This window comes from Microchirus variegatus (genome assembly GCF_963457635.1).
Source record: "Microchirus variegatus genome assembly, chromosome: 6".
Lineage (NCBI taxonomy): Eukaryota > Metazoa > Chordata > Actinopteri > Pleuronectiformes > Soleidae > Microchirus > Microchirus variegatus.
Genome location: NC_139807.1, coordinates 10,355,409 through 10,370,954, shown reverse-complemented (window position 1 = coordinate 10,370,954; position 15,546 = coordinate 10,355,409). Strand labels below are relative to the sequence as shown.

Below are 15,546 nucleotides of genomic sequence, written 5' to 3'. Positions count from 1 at the left end.
ACAGGCTGCCTGTATGCTGTACTAACATAAATCCTATCTGAGGACAAGCTAGATAATGCACTCTCAGTCTGAGCGTGGAGATTTAGCTGCAGTGATAGAGGAGAGCCAGTAAAGGGCAGTAAAACAACTGACGCTTGGTCATTACGACAGACGCAGGTGGGCCAAAAGTCACTCACGCCGAGACTGGTCTGGACTCTGACAGATGCCTGACGTCTGTTTGATGAAGAGCTCTGCTGTTCCTCTTGGTGAGGGTGAGGAGGAGGAGGAGGAGAGGGAGGTGACAGGGATAAGAGAGTGATGGAATTAGTATGAGGTGGGTGATAAGAAAGAAGAAGAAGGGAGGAAGAGAAGAGCTGCAAGGAGGTGTGAAGACAATAACAATTCAATCAGAGAACCAGCAGGGAAGAGGCAAAAGGGTTGAGGTAGGGGTATAACTGCTCTCAGTCTACAGGATCTGGTGATTTTCTTTTTTCTGACATTGTCCACAGGGGACTGTATGTGAAAATGTCACTCTAGATGTTTTCTTTAGGATTCCCTGCCAGCCCTTTTGTCAGACTTTGGAAAAAATGTCTGACTGAGCACATGTGATAATACAGCAGGGAAATCTGTGGAAAATTCACAATGAGGAAATGGGCAAATGTCCCTCTTCATGAATACTCATTCCAGGTGCCAAACCTTGCAACAGAACGTTCTGTAAGTTGTCCTGCTGCTGTGAATGCATCTGACGTCTTCATGTGCGATGGCAAACTCTGAAAAGTGTCCGGACCCGTTTTACGTCCTGAAAAATTAGTCCACCACATTTTCCCCGGAAATCCGTGCCTGACATCAGCGAATATTCATTATTAATGGAGAAGAAGAAGAACAGCATTTTACAGACTAGAGTGAGAATGGGAATCAAAACAAAAGGGGGAGGGAGCGAGGCCTGGAGAACGAGGCTCGGGACCTAAAGTCATTTGATGTGGCAACAGTCACCGTAACAGCAGTTCAGCAGCACAGTAATAGGAGGAGACCAGAGTCTGCAGTTTGACAACACCTTTACCTAACAGGCTATTTCATGCTATCTGCTTTAACAGAATGCAAGACCATTTTCGAGGGTGAAATGCCACTGCTTTTCTGGCCCACATTCTAACTGGGGCCACTTGAGTTAAGGTTTTTAGGTCAGTTGCTCTATATGCATGCAAATTGTATATCAATGGAGATTTTGTAGTCCGGAATAACACCAGCATTTGTCAAGTTCTTTAATATGTGGATTAAATGTGAAATTGCGGGTCAGCAGTATGTGGTATGCATCTGCATTTGCAGGCTTTCTATCATTTAAACTGTCGTTTACAGTACAATAAAAACATACCCCGTGTTCCATTCTATATCTCAGTGATTTAATAATCGTCCTACTACATACTGCATTGTTGAGCTTGGCACCCGTTTCTCTTCTGCAGGCAGCGGAATGAAAATGCAGCAGAAATCTGAAATAGAGGGAAATGAAGTGTGCAACAATCCTGTGGCAAATGAGTAAACATTTACAGAACATTTAGAGTTCTTATCCACTGCGGTAATGTCAGCCCTGAAAGATTAGCAAGGCTCTCCAACAAGAGGAGGTTAGATTAGAGGTTGCTCTGTCTGGGTAGGAACAGAAGATGACTTTAAACATTGCTACTTATGCACAGTCATGGTGATAACGTCCTCTCACAACGTCTCATACCAATCAGCCTTGTCTTCTTATTGTCCTTCTTAAGTTTGCACCATGCTTGCTCAAAACAACTCCTGATTAGCAGTACATGTGCAGGAGTATTGATTTAGACAGTTATCGAGTTGAATTGTCCACACGCATGCTGAGTGGTGAAGCCTTTAGTCACGTCAGCTCGCCCACCTGCTCAAACCTCCTGGTGCTCAAACCTCCTGCTACCACACCCCAACCTGGTACAGTAGGTGTTCAGGTCAAGGTTATTTTTGGCTTCACACACACACACTAACACACGGCGTAATGTGCATGTCAAGCGAACATGTCTGAAATCTCTTTAAAAAGTCATGAGGACATGTGCTGCTGACTCGTGTATTATGCAATTTAAAGAAAGTGAGTAGGACATGCAATCAGTGCTGACGATAAATTATAAATTAAGGGAGAGATTGTTGGGGGGTCTTGAGTTGCTTATTCCTGCGGTCGATACAAACCATGCCTCGATTATACATCCTTATTATCTCATATAGGGATTCACTTGACATGCCGTACATACAGTTTTTATTAAAGGGGTCATATTATACCCTATTTCTCCAAGTCAAACTAGTTCCCTGGTGTCCTAATGAACATGTCTGTGACATGCTATGGTCAAAATACCATAATGATGAAGCACCACAGCAGTTCAATCACCCTGCCAACACAGCCCTGTTCAGAACGGTTTAGTAGTATCTCTTTAGGTCCACCTTAAAAAAAAGTTAAACGAAACTTAAGGGACAGGAAATGACATCAGCCACAGAGGCTACTGGGAGCTAACAGCAGTTAGCATTTGGAAAAGTGATCATTTGCAGGCTCTAGCAGGCACATTGCCGTCATATATAACATGTATCCACTGGACAGATAAATCCTCTGAGGCTGGAAGTTTGTGTAGAACTCTGTGCTGCACTGTGGAGCCCAGTTGGAGTAGAAGTTGGACAGGAAATCCACGCTGATAATTGTTGTACTGCACAGTCTATGTTAAAAAGTGAATTTGCTCTTTTACAAAAATCAGACTTGATGTTTATTTTCTATTTGCAGAAAAATACGTTATGTTTCCTCCTGTACGTGCCCATATGGTTGCAGGCACAACACTTTCAATAGTGTCATGTATAGTATAAACAAGCACTGTTTAAAGCAATCTGTTGGGAATTTTTTTTTCATTTTGTCATCCCTCTTTACATTACCGAGTGCTGTGCATCATTTGGAGTTTGAAAGCACATTTTTGCCACAGGCCATCTTTCCTTTTTAAGTAATCCTGTAGATGGCGGAGTAGAACATTATTATTGTTTAATTCCTTCTGGTACAGAATACTAAGTGAGCTGCTCCACTGTTGTCAAACTGTGTTGTGCAGTTGAGAAACATTAAAAAGAGCCACAGATGTTTTTGCACACTGCTGAAACAGACGTGACATAATTTGGTAGCTTTGTACTCGTTGTGACCGAGACAGATATAATGGTAACCAGAGGGAGTTACTGACACCTGAAGAGACATGCTACAGATGTTTGTCCTCATGGGTTTTAGTATTTGCATTTTGAAATGTTCTGCTTTGTTTCTGTGTTTCTTCAGCACTTTTTTGACAAGTGCTGAAGAGGTAGTGATTTTGCAAATATATGCCAATGCCAATATGCCATACAGTGCTGCCTGCTACTATCTCTGCATCTCTGTTTATTTATCTTCCACTGGGTACTATCCCTCTCTCTCTCTTTTGAGTCATCCTGTATTGCATATTCTCCCTTCTACCTCCATCTATGTCCTCTACCTCACTTCTTTCATCTGCTTTAATCAAGCATGTGATCATAGGCCCAGGGGGACGAGGGATAACGAGATTAAGCCTGTACATGTTTACACACTTTGATTTACACTGCGCTTTCCCTGTCTTTCTGTGTCTGACCCACATTTCTCCATATCCCTCCTCCGTGCTTTTTGCTTTTTATATCTCCAGTCTGCCTCTCAGGCTCTCTACCATTCCCACATCTTTTTTTTTTTTTGCTTTCTGTTTGCTGCAGCTGTGGAGTTGGATGCACACTCTGTTGTTAACCAAAAATCAGCAATGTTATCAACGCTGCGCCAGAAAAGTCTTAATTCCAACACTGCAGCGTTTGATGTGATTGTTTCAGTTCAGCTGATGTCCGGACCGTAAGCTCTCACACGCATTGCTTTCCGCTGGTTTTTGTTCTGTTGTGGGTCGCGTCATAAACATTCACTGTATGGCTAGAGGACTGTGTGCGAGTGCGTTTGTGCACGTGCACGACCCAGTGACTGATCGCCCTGCGGAGCACTTCGCCTTCAGTCATCTGTCATCGAAACTGGCCTCAGCGCGGTGTCCCTTCATGTCACCTGATAGTCTGAGAACCCGAGAATCACTCAGGTTCACCACGGTAGAACAATGTGTTTTTGAGGCGACAACTAATCCGAGGTGTGCAGAATCCCAGACTCTAACTGAGCCAAGCTTTAACAGGAGGCATACGGTGTTTGCCATAGGGAAGAAGGACATTTAGCAGGATGTATTGATCCTATAGAGATATGGTGAGTGAGTTCCAAAAGTCTGTGGTAACCCGAGGATGTGAGATATAAATTGTACTTAATTGGGCTATATCTGCACAATTAACAAATTCCAAGCAGCGCTCTAATTTGGATGCGAGGGGAATCAAAAACGTAATGGCACCACCCAAAACACTGAAACCATTCATCGCTTGGTTTTCTTGTGCGATTTTAATCACATATGTAATACTTGTAAAGATAGAAGTGGATAATATACACAGGGGTTTTGCAACAGGATAGTCAAAGCAGAGAGTCCCTTAAGAGCAGCTGATCATGTTAGTACAGCAGTGACAGTTTTGTGAGAAATACCTTCAATTTTATGATTGGCTATGCACAGGAGACAACAACGCAGTGGTTACAACCCCGCTGGATTGCTTCAACTTGATGATTCAGACCCTCTGTGTCCCCTTTTGCCCGAGGCCCCCCGAACTCTCTTGGAATGCTGCTGAATGTATACTGTCCTGCAAATAATGGCTCTAAGATGGAATGTTTTCTTCATCGTTTGCTCAGGTCTGTGTAGTGTTTTGTATGTTAGATGGAAGAATAGGTGCAAGTCATTTGTGGGTGATTGTCAGGTAGCGTGAGCCCTAAACTAATAAGCATCAGTGAAGGTGAACTGGATGTTCTCCGTGCACCTACTGACTATATTAAGCGTTTAATTATGTATTTATGGCCCACCAGTGACCCACTGACTGTTATAAACAGACCACTTTGGCCTGTATTTGAAACTGACTCTGTGTTTTTATCAGGTCATCAACAAAAAACTCAACTTCATAAATCACTAGATAACAAGGTGATCCTGCAGATAGTAGACGGCTAAATGATGGGTGTGTTCCCATGCCAGGCAGCTTATCAAGCAGAAAACGTGACATTATGGAAGCAAGTTTTAAAGCAGGATTTGACTCCCCACTTGTTTTGAAAGTTTTCAGATGGCCACTTTAATGTGAGCGTTTGTCAGAGGATGACAGATAAGTGTTTAAATAGTATCATGAAACATTGATTTGGCTGATTTTTGTCATTGCATAGTCATGCTGCCATGTGCTGCGGTGTATTTACTGTTTTGGATATATAAGCGTGACTCATTTTACCCATCTGTTTTTATTTTTTTATGGCTCTGTTCATAATTTCCCTCCTTGAGCATATCTTGTGAAATGATATTTGCATTATGGCTAATGGTTCACGGCTGTATCAGAGGCACATTCTAGTCTATTTTTAGAGTTTATCCTGAAACAAATTATACAGTAAAAATCCTCAAAAAAAATGAACAGACTGATTTTATGTTTTAAGCTCTCCACCAGATGTCTTTGACAAATTATTTGGCGTGTTTGTTCGTTAGTTTGCCATTTCTAATGAGGTGCTCCAAAGTCTCTTAATGCAATCCAGTTTTATTGATCACAGTTTATTAAATTAAAGCACTCTAATTATAACAAATAATGTTAAGGAGCTACAAACGAAATTAAAATCTCTGTTTACGGCTTCAGGTCCAGGCTCACAGTGATGCTGCAAAGGTCATTTGTAGTTATAATGCTCATTTTGTTTGGGCCATGTGGGAGGTTGACATTTTAGAATCCTTTTTTCACTTTCTCTCCATGGACATGAATAAACACAGTTGTACTCACCACTTGGACTTGGCTCTGTCTCCATGAGCAGTCTGTGCTACGGCTCCATTCTGTCTTAGTGTCAAGCCAGAGGGTAAAGAAGGCAAATGTGACTAAGATAAGAAAGTCTGGGCTTTGTGTACATGTGCAGACACACTATAGAAGTCTTTCATTAGTTTGTCATTACCAGCTGCAATCTAGTTTTCTCACATTATACTGTTTTCTCGAAGCTTGCCACTAAACCGTACCTGTTTTTCGTCCAAACTGGCAGAGGTTTGTGGATACAGCTACTATGACTACACTAACAGACATGTAGCTGTAGCCACAATCGATGGTTTTACCCATTGTCTACATCGGAACTTCCTGAATGTCGGTGGTTTAAAGGTCCTCCAAGTTAAACTAGTTCCCTGGTGTCCTAATGTACATGGCTGTGACATGCTTTGGTCAAAAAAAATGAAGCGCCACATCAGTTCAATCACCCTGCCAAAAAAGCCCTGTTCAGAATGCTCTAGTAGTATCTCTTTAGGTCCACCTTAAAAAAAGTAAAATTAAACTTAAGGGACAGGAAATGACATCAGCCACAGAACTAACAGAACTAACAAAGAACCTGCAAGAATAGAACTTTTCGCAGAAGTTCTTCTGGTTTTTCTGATTCCGTTGCCCTCGCCAGCACTCTCACGTGTTTTACGGACAAAGCGGAGCGCCGCGAGACAACAATTCCATTGAATTCAGCACATTGTGACGTCCCAGTGAGCGCGGAAGTCAACATCGCGCGTTTAAGCTCCTGTACTTAGACTGAGGAGGACCAAATCTGACTCTTTGCTGACTGATAGGACCTCCAGAGTCCCAAATATAAGGATTTAATTGATTAAAAAGTTGATTTTGCATAATATTGGGCCTTTAAGGCCCCTAAAGGTTCAGCAAAACATCCAAGGCCCACACGCAGATTAGCACCAATGTATATCACAACCAATTCATCATTTTAAATGTCCTCATATTGCCCTTTGTTGTGTTTACAAATGGCACATGGCATGTGTCATATGGCCATGACCTACAGTTTGAGATGTGCAGTTTACTTTACAGCACTTTTTTTTTGCTCTGTGAAGTGTTTCTCAGGTCACTGGTGCATTCTTCATTCAATTAAATGAAATGAAATGAGATCACGATCACTTCACGAAACGTCTGCGTTCTCAAAGGGAAGACGGTGTCTCTACAGTGAGTCTTTTTCCCGATCACTTCATGTTATTGCAGTGCAGGCAGACTCGGTGTTATACAATAAGTCCCTGATGAGCCATGTGCTGAGGGCTGGGAGAGAGAAGAGGAAAAGAGGAGAGCTGATGCATTTCCTCTGGACACATGCTGTTTGGCAGTGCTACTGATTGGTCATGCAAGTGTGCACTTCTAAGTGTGTGTGTCTCTCTGTGTGTTAGACACACACACACACACACACACAAACACTGGCCCAAACACAGTTAAGTACAGATGCTGATGGTAATGCGATATGTAATATGCTCCATTACTGGGCCAGAGTAGCACAATGGAGAGGCCAAGTCTCCAGTGGCCATTGTGTTTACTGTCTACAGCAGCCTTAGTCTGCTCTCATTCTGTCACTGGCCCTTTGACTTCCATGAGCATTTATCACACTGTTCATCATGTCTGTTGTTTTAAGGTAACCCATTTTATTGTGACATGGTGATACGCCGCTGAATGCAACATATACTGATAACCCCTAGCAGTATAGTAGGCAAAATAATGATGCTATGTAAGTGTGGACCACATAGGACCGATGCGGTTGAGGTTTTGACCTCGTAAAACCCCACAAAGAACCTGCAATCTCAGCACTGTGGGGAGTGAAGAGTAACGATAACATCTTCCTCCCAAGGGTAACATGGATTAAAAACCTACAGGTTGTGGACCTATAAAAACGACATTGGAAAAAAAAAAAACGACGAAGCATCCCTTGCAGCAAGTGACAGCAAGCAGCAAAGCTCTGTGGTAAGCTGTGTGACAGCAGACATGGTCGTTGAAGAGCTGAGCAAGTCGGGGGGGGGGGGGGGGGGGGGGTAAAGCAGTCACGGCTTAAGTACACAAGCGAAATCAACAGCAGACTCAAGCTGACCGGAGTAGCTCACACGCTTTGCTTATCAGTAAGAGACTTACTAAGACTTTATTCCATTTATAATCAGTCGTATACTTTGCTGCCACTGTTGCTGCTGCTGCTGCTGCAATCACATGGGAGTGTGATAGAATAGCCAGCCAGTGCTGCAGCAGAAAGTGCAATATGTTTTTTTGAAATAGCACTCGTCCGACCAATCAAAGAGCCGCTTCGAACGCACTCTGAGCAAACAAACATTAGTCATGTCCTGCCCACAAATTGCTGAGTTCATTTGGAGTGCTGGAGCGAACTTCATAGGAGGCAACTGCCAGTCGCTAAGTTCAGACGTCCACGTGGTTACTGGGGGACGGCGTGGATGGATGCATGAGGCTGAATCGGAGCGTGTGCAGTCAATCTTCCAGCAAAAATCTATTGTAATCTCCAGCAGAAAATATGAGAGAATTCACTGATGCTTTGCTGCGGTGATTGTCTGTTCAGGAGGATAGTTTAGTTCGATTGTGCCCTCCATTTTCGAAGCAGAATTTAAGGTGGAGAAGTTAGCCCTATACAATATTAAAGGACTCATATTATACCCTATTTCTCCAAGTTAAACTAGTTCCCTGGGGTCCTAATGAGCATTGTCTGTGACATGCTTTGGTCAAAATACCATAAGGATGAAGCACCACAGCAGTTCAATCACGCTGCCAAAACAGCTCTGTTCAGAACGCTCTGTTTAGTAGTATCTCTTAAGGTCCACCTTAAATAAAGTAAAACGAAACTTAAGGGACAGGAAATGACATCAGCCACAGAGGCTACTGGGAGCTAACAGCAGTTAGCATTTGGAAAAGTGATAATTTGCAGGCTCTAGCAGGCACATTGCCGTCATATATAACATGGAACCACTGCACAGATAAATCCTCTGAGGCTGGAAGTTTGTGTAGGACTCTGTGATGCACTGTGGAGCCAAGAATAGAACTTTTCGTGGACTTTGCGGACTTCCGGTTTTTCGGATACCATTGCCCTTGCCAGCACTCTCGCGTGTTTTACGAAACAAAGCGGAGCGCTGCGAGACAACAATTCCAGGAATTTAGCGCATTGTGACGTCCCAGTGAGCGCAGAAGTCAACATTGTGTGTTTTATCTCCTGTACTTAGACTGAGGAGGAACACAAAAACATGAGAGTCATATTTTTTTCACACTTTGCCGACTGATAGGACCTCCCGAGTCCAAAATATAAGGATTTAAATGATTAAAAAGTTGAGTTAGCATAATATGCCCCCTTTACATTGTTTACCATGAGTTCAACAGCATGTGTGAAAAAAGGGGCATATGGTTAATTATAGTATCCTGACAGCACGGATCAGAAAGGATGATTTGCACAGTGGGAGGTCATCATTGCTGCAGACAGACAGACAGACAGATGAGGTTTGCCAATGAGGACGTCCACAAACAGTGTTTAAGACGAGAAAAGACACGACATCTTCGTCTGCAGATGTATTCAGTATACACACAGTGATATAAGTATAGTCAACAAGAGTGCGCTTAAATAAACACATATCAGCTCTACGGGGATTTGTGGTGGCTGTTGGTGACAGCCGTACGGAGCACGCCTGCTTGTTTTGCCACACCTTGTCTGGCACTGTTTACCTGCAGAAACCCAAGTACTGTATTGCAACTTCATAACCACTGTTTGTTTATACTCTGTTCATTAATGCGCCTCAGTGGGGGGGAAAGCTAAATAAAATGTGTGTTTTTGTATGTGGCCTACTTTTGATCTTGTACAACTGAATTATATCTGATAAGTGACCAGAGTCGTGTTCCATTCATCGGTGTTTGTCGTCTGTCTGTTATTATGAGGCACCCGCAGCACATTAAACCACCTAAAATGGAAACTCGCAGGCAGTGTTAGATCAGAACAGACACAGCACACAGGAGCAGTCTGCTGGAAACTTCTGCAATCCTTCACACACACACACACACACACACAGGTTTGTACACGTAGTCTTATTAGAGCTGTGCAGTGACTTCCATTTAATTGTATGAAAATGTTTGTTTCTTGGATACACACAGAGCAAAGGTCCTAAAGACACAAAGTACACACACACACACCCTCGGTTTGCATTAAAACAACATGCAATCAACACGTGAGCTGTATATTTGCACATAGTGAAACGCAATGTAGAATTTGCTCTCGGGCTCCCCCCACAGTTGGTGAATGGTATTGTTTGCTACAACCGTTGGAAAGTCTATGTCATGCTATACATTTGTTAACAAGCCAATGTTACAAGCTTCTAATGTACAAAGAGCCATGTCCCCAGACCAGGTACACTAGCTTATGTTATATAGATGATAATTTACACTCACTAGTCAAAGGTAAACAGTAGTCTTTAAAGGACCAGGTCACCCTTATTCTATCACTCTCTCTATCTATCAACACTCTTCAGTTTTTGTGCTGCCTCTGCCGTGACATCTTTTCACAGTGAATAGTTCCACCCTGCGTAACTTTGTGGCTTCGACTGCTTCCTCATTGGTGACGTATGACGTAAAGTAGAACGTTGTAGTTCTTTTGTGGCCTTTGTGGTAAACTAGAAATTACATAGTGACGATGCAGGTGATGCTCAGACTCTGACAGAGGTAAGATTCACCTTGTTGTAAATCGATGCACCATCAAAATCATCTAAGACACGTTACTTGTTAAAATCCTACATTCAGTGCATTTACATGCATGTTGAAAGTCTGATTTTAGTTGGACTAAGACAATAAATGGATCATAAAATGTTTTTTTATGTTATGTAAACACATTAGTCAGGCTAAAATCAAGCTACTCTTAGTCGGACTAACATACCTGGATAATATGATTTGATAACTCCTGGAGTCCGACTTAGCGTTTTGACCCCAGGATTGTTTGCGGTTTGTTTTTCTGTGACGTAAAGGTCAACAAGAAACTGATTCAATAGGAAATAGCTTATAAAGATACAGCGCCACCTAGCCTGTCTTAGTCGGCCTACGGCCTCAGCTCGACCAAACCGTAAACGTACTGATTGTGTCACTTAAATACGACACACTAGTGCGATATCGTCTTAATTATGAACCGCTTATGCTCAAATTTAAACCCATGAATATTCTAATCGCACGCTCCCTTTGGCCTTTTGCCGTTGAACATGAGCGCGTTCTTGTTTTACTTACCGATGTTAATGAAGTTGTAATATCTGGAGTGTGTTTTATTGCACAGTGTTGCGTCAGTCTTCACAATAATGAAAGTTATGTTAAGTGCTGGTCATTATTTTTTTTCATTCATCCTCCAGACTGGAAACCTGCTGTCACCGTCTGTGTGTGTCTTTGTGTGTCCGTGTGTGTGTGTGTGTGTGCTCATCTTTGTGTGGGACTCCTGTTACTGAGCGGTAACAAGTGAACAAGTTAACCCAGTTCTGTTCAGTTAAACGTGCAGAAGCTTTTCTGTGCGCTGCTCTCTGTTCTTTTTCTATTTTATGGGTAGGAGGAGCCGTTTTCCTGTGATTGTCTGGCTGCTCCCTCTCTCTCTCTCTCTCTCTCTCTCTCTCTCTCCGTCAGTCAGTCTGTTCCCTCTCTCATTTTCCTAACTTGAATATTCGCTTTGCCTGGGAGCAGTCGCCAGCGGAACAGTGCAGCCGCTGCCTGCAGAACGCACGCGTGAGCTGCTATTTTTGCGCTGCGCCGTTTGGAACTCACTCACTTTGGTGGTGGGGGAGAGAGAGAGGGAAGAAGAAGAAGAAGAAGTCTTCCTCTTTGGGCTCAGCCCCTCTCCTCTTGTCCAACCTCTCTTGTGTTTCCTTCCAACTTCGTCTCGGGCGACTTTCAAGATGACAGAAGAAAAGAGTGTTCGGCGCGTAAAGCTGGTAGGTGTCTGTCTGAAACCCCTCCCCTCCCCCGGCTCTCAGACTGTGAGAGGGTCAGGTTTTTGGTTTCGTGGCTGCGCTCAGACGCGCCGGGGCTCAGCGAAGCGCCCGGGACGAGAGGACAGAACCTTTGGTTATGTGTCCTTTTTTTTCCAAGCCATTTGGGATTTTATTTTGTTGATTTGTTTTGCTTTTAGCTTTCACTTGAACGGATGAAACGCGCACGAACATGTCTGAGGTAGGCTGCTGGCACCAACTTAGACTCTGGCTCTTTTCTGGACAAGGTTTTTTTGTGTGTGTGTGTTTTCATTTCTCCTGGAGACACGCGGTCTCCAGCTGATGTTGTGCCATGCATGGATAGATTTTTGTATTTTATTTCTGAAGACTGCAGGGAAGGCAGCATAATCAGTGGGGTTCGAGCATTACATTCAAACTTAATGACTGTTATAATCATCAATGATTCAAATGTGGTGTAGTTTTTGGGCAACTGTGCAGCACAGAGGTCACAGAGCCTTGTTTTATTGTTATATTATTATTATTATTATTATTTGTATGATTCAGCAGAGATCCATGTGTTGCTGCCACACAGAGCATGTGGAACCGTTTTAACACGCACGTGTGTCCCTGTGCTTATTTTACAGACTGCAGGCTGTGTGTCATTTAATCCACACACAATAATTATTACATGTTTTATATTACATATCATCCTGTATTTGTCAGGAAGCAGACAGAATATACTTAGGATCACTGTTATACTCATCTGTTTGGTTGATATTTTGTCTAATATAATACAGCATAATCTTATTGTTGTATGAAATGCATGTGTCTGTGCCACTTCAGTGTTACTATGATGCTTGTTTTGGTGTCAGAGTTGTGCCAATGTCAATTTAACCTTAGTTAAAACAAACAAATAACAGTCCCACTGCGGTGAATGTATGCACTGACAGTGTCAGATGTTATATTTGTATTGTCCTTTTGGAGCTTTTGAAGCACTGCACGCTCACTTCAGAGAAGAAAAACAAACAAAACCTGTCACTGGGTCGTGTTGAAGTAATCCACTGCACAAGAATTATTAATACACTTGTCAAGTTGCGATGAAATGCACCGAGTTGTCAGGAGAGTCTTGACTTGTCAATGCACATCTCACGCTGTGCCGAATGCCAAACATTCAGATAACTTGTGACGATATCGTGCTGAGCGCAAGGGAGCGCGTGTTTGTCGTCGGGCTGGTTTGGAACACCTGTGTATGCCGGAGGGTTGGCCTTTGCATTAAGAGGGTTTGCCAGATCAATATCTGTCGGATTTAAGCACATCTTGAGTAGGTTTGCGGCTTTTTATTTGGCGCTGCTCGTCGCTGGGATAAGTTTCCAGACTCCTTTATTTCTCCCTCCTGCCTGTATTGACTGAATCAAAAGAAACAGTAAACAACTCAGTCGACCCTGTGCAGGTCCTGCAAGTGCATGCGGTCGTTGTTGACTTGACAATACCCAGTCCCTCACCATTACACATCATGCATCATGAGGACAACTGTAATTATACAACAACACGTTCATTCATGCTCCATCTCACAGAGGCAAACGACGGCACCGCTGCTCTAGGCTGCTACTCATAACTTGAAAAACCATACATTCTCTCCGCTGTCTCCTTTAGTGTTGTTTTCATTTGCTCCCTCTCTCGCTCTCTCAACCTCCTTCTCTCTCATTCCTTCTGTCCCATTTTCTCTCCGTCTTTATCCGGGCATTAATCATCTGTCCCTTCTTTCCATCCGACTCTCAGTATATGTCGCCCATCCCATTCGAATAACGTTGTGGTGGGTTCAATGCCCCGTGCGGTGCTCCAAGGCACGGTACTAAGCTCGCTGGTTCGAGTTCGCCTTAACTGCTATTAACCTATTTTGTTTGACCTCTTTTGCTTAAAGTTGTTTCGATTCGCTGAGGACAATCTCGGAAAAGGGAGAGGCTTTAAGCATCATTACTTCCGCTCACTTATTTACAGTGTGTCGTCAGGCCTCAGCGACAGTGTGCTCCATTGTGGACAGCTGCAGACGTTACGGACGTGTAGATGTTGTATACAACAGTGGAGGATGTGTTCATACAGTACATGCATAGTAAATGTGGCATCACATTTTGTCCCACTGGTAGCAGCGTCCATACTGGGTGCATCAGAACAGTTGCAACCAAATCTTTAGATAATAAATGAATAAAATGAAATATGAATAAGTGAAAACAGAAGCAAATACATGAAAGGTCTTATTTTGTCAGTTTAGGTCTTGAACGTTGTTCTGGGAGAATGAGCACAGAGAAGGACTCTATGTTTAAAATGAAATACATTGAAATTGTGCATCTTTGTGTAACTCAGTTCTACATTGTAATGGTAACTCCTTCCTCTCCCTTCAGTGTGTCTCACCAATTCAACACAGTCATTGGCTGCCGTAGCATCATGTGACATGATTTACAATGTACCAGGCTGGTAAACTAGAGCAAAAGCCAGAATAATTTGCTCCTTTAAATTAGAAAATACTCTGTCATTCAGGCCCCTGTGTGTATCTGGAGCACTGTCTGTTTTTTAGTGACCTCAGGTCTCCCATTACCCTCCGATAATTTCTTTATTTTTTACTTGTGACATTTAGCTGATATATCAAAGTGTCTGGAAGTACTTACCAGCTCATAAATTATATTCTTTTTTTCTCTCACCTATATTAAAGTCCCTTAAAAGTCCTTGAAGATTCTAGAAATACCGTCTAATGTTCGGCAGCTTAGGCATAAGCCTAGTCAGGCAGACGTGTAATCCGAGTGGAATTTTATCAATTATTTTTTAGGAGGTGATAAAAGTTGCACATTTTAGTTCCTAGTATAGCGTTCAACATGCTTGATAGTTTTCCTTTTTTTTTTTTTACCTTTGTAGAAACTTTAAAACTACGTGCTAATCCACCAGTGAGCACACAATATTATCGCTCTCGTTAAACACACCTAAGATCGCCGGGTGTGTGCACGTGCACGGAGGTGGTCAGTTTTCATGTAGCACATACCAAGAGGAGTCATGAGTGGGCCGTGCACGCCCAGTGTTTTAAAATCCCTGCGGTCTGCTTCGAATCTCGCTATTCGTCACAGTGTTTCGAGCTCTTTGCAACGAATCTACGCTGCAGCGCATCCACTAATGCTACTCAGTGGCTTAGCAGCCACCGCTAACGTGTCTTTTTTAATTAACCACATAAAAGAGTAGTTTTTGTGACCCTGAGAAAAGGTACACAACCCCCCCAGTGATCCCTGGGTGCACTGCTCCAGTAAAATGCACTATCACTGGTTGGTGTGTGTGTGTGTGTGTGGAAAAAAAATAATAATATGGCATATTGTTTTTGCACATGGGGAGAGTAAATGAGCTGAGAAAATAGGTCTGCATTGGAATACTTAAGGCCCAATTTAAAAAAATACATTTGCTGTTAGGTTTGTGTTATGGTGGTAAGATCATTTTATTTTTCTTCTTTTAATAATAGCAAGAGGACATGCTTTGATGGTGGCCACAAAAGTGATGCGTTGGGATTACCGAAGTAAGCTTTAGTACGGGTGTCAAATGCTCTTCGGGGGTTTTGTAAATAGCAGCTGCCGATGCACATGTTCTGACTGAGTGCCTTTTTTAAAATTCTAAATATATCGACATTGCATTGTGTGGAAAAACGCAACAAAAGTGCAGGAATCCAGAACGGCCGTCAGCACATCCTGCAAATGGA

The 15,546-nt window shown here is 42.8% G+C and overlaps 1 protein-coding gene across 4 annotated transcripts in view; it reads left to right on the top strand.

The window, feature by feature from the left end:
- The window catches only part of mid2 (midline 2), a 150,532-nt gene that overhangs the window by 43,316 nt on the left and 91,670 nt on the right, over nucleotides 1–15,546 (top strand). Inside the window, exon 1 of one of the 4 annotated variants that reach the window (XM_083891116.1) lies at nucleotides 11,785–11,819. The exons of 2 other annotated variants lie outside the window; for them this stretch is intronic. The gene's annotated coding sequence lies outside the window, so the exon portion shown is untranslated. Of the gene's footprint in view, nucleotides 1–11,784; nucleotides 11,820–11,939; nucleotides 12,058–15,546 lie in introns of those variants that run through there. One more of the 4 variants, XM_083891117.1, reaches the window with a different exon arrangement.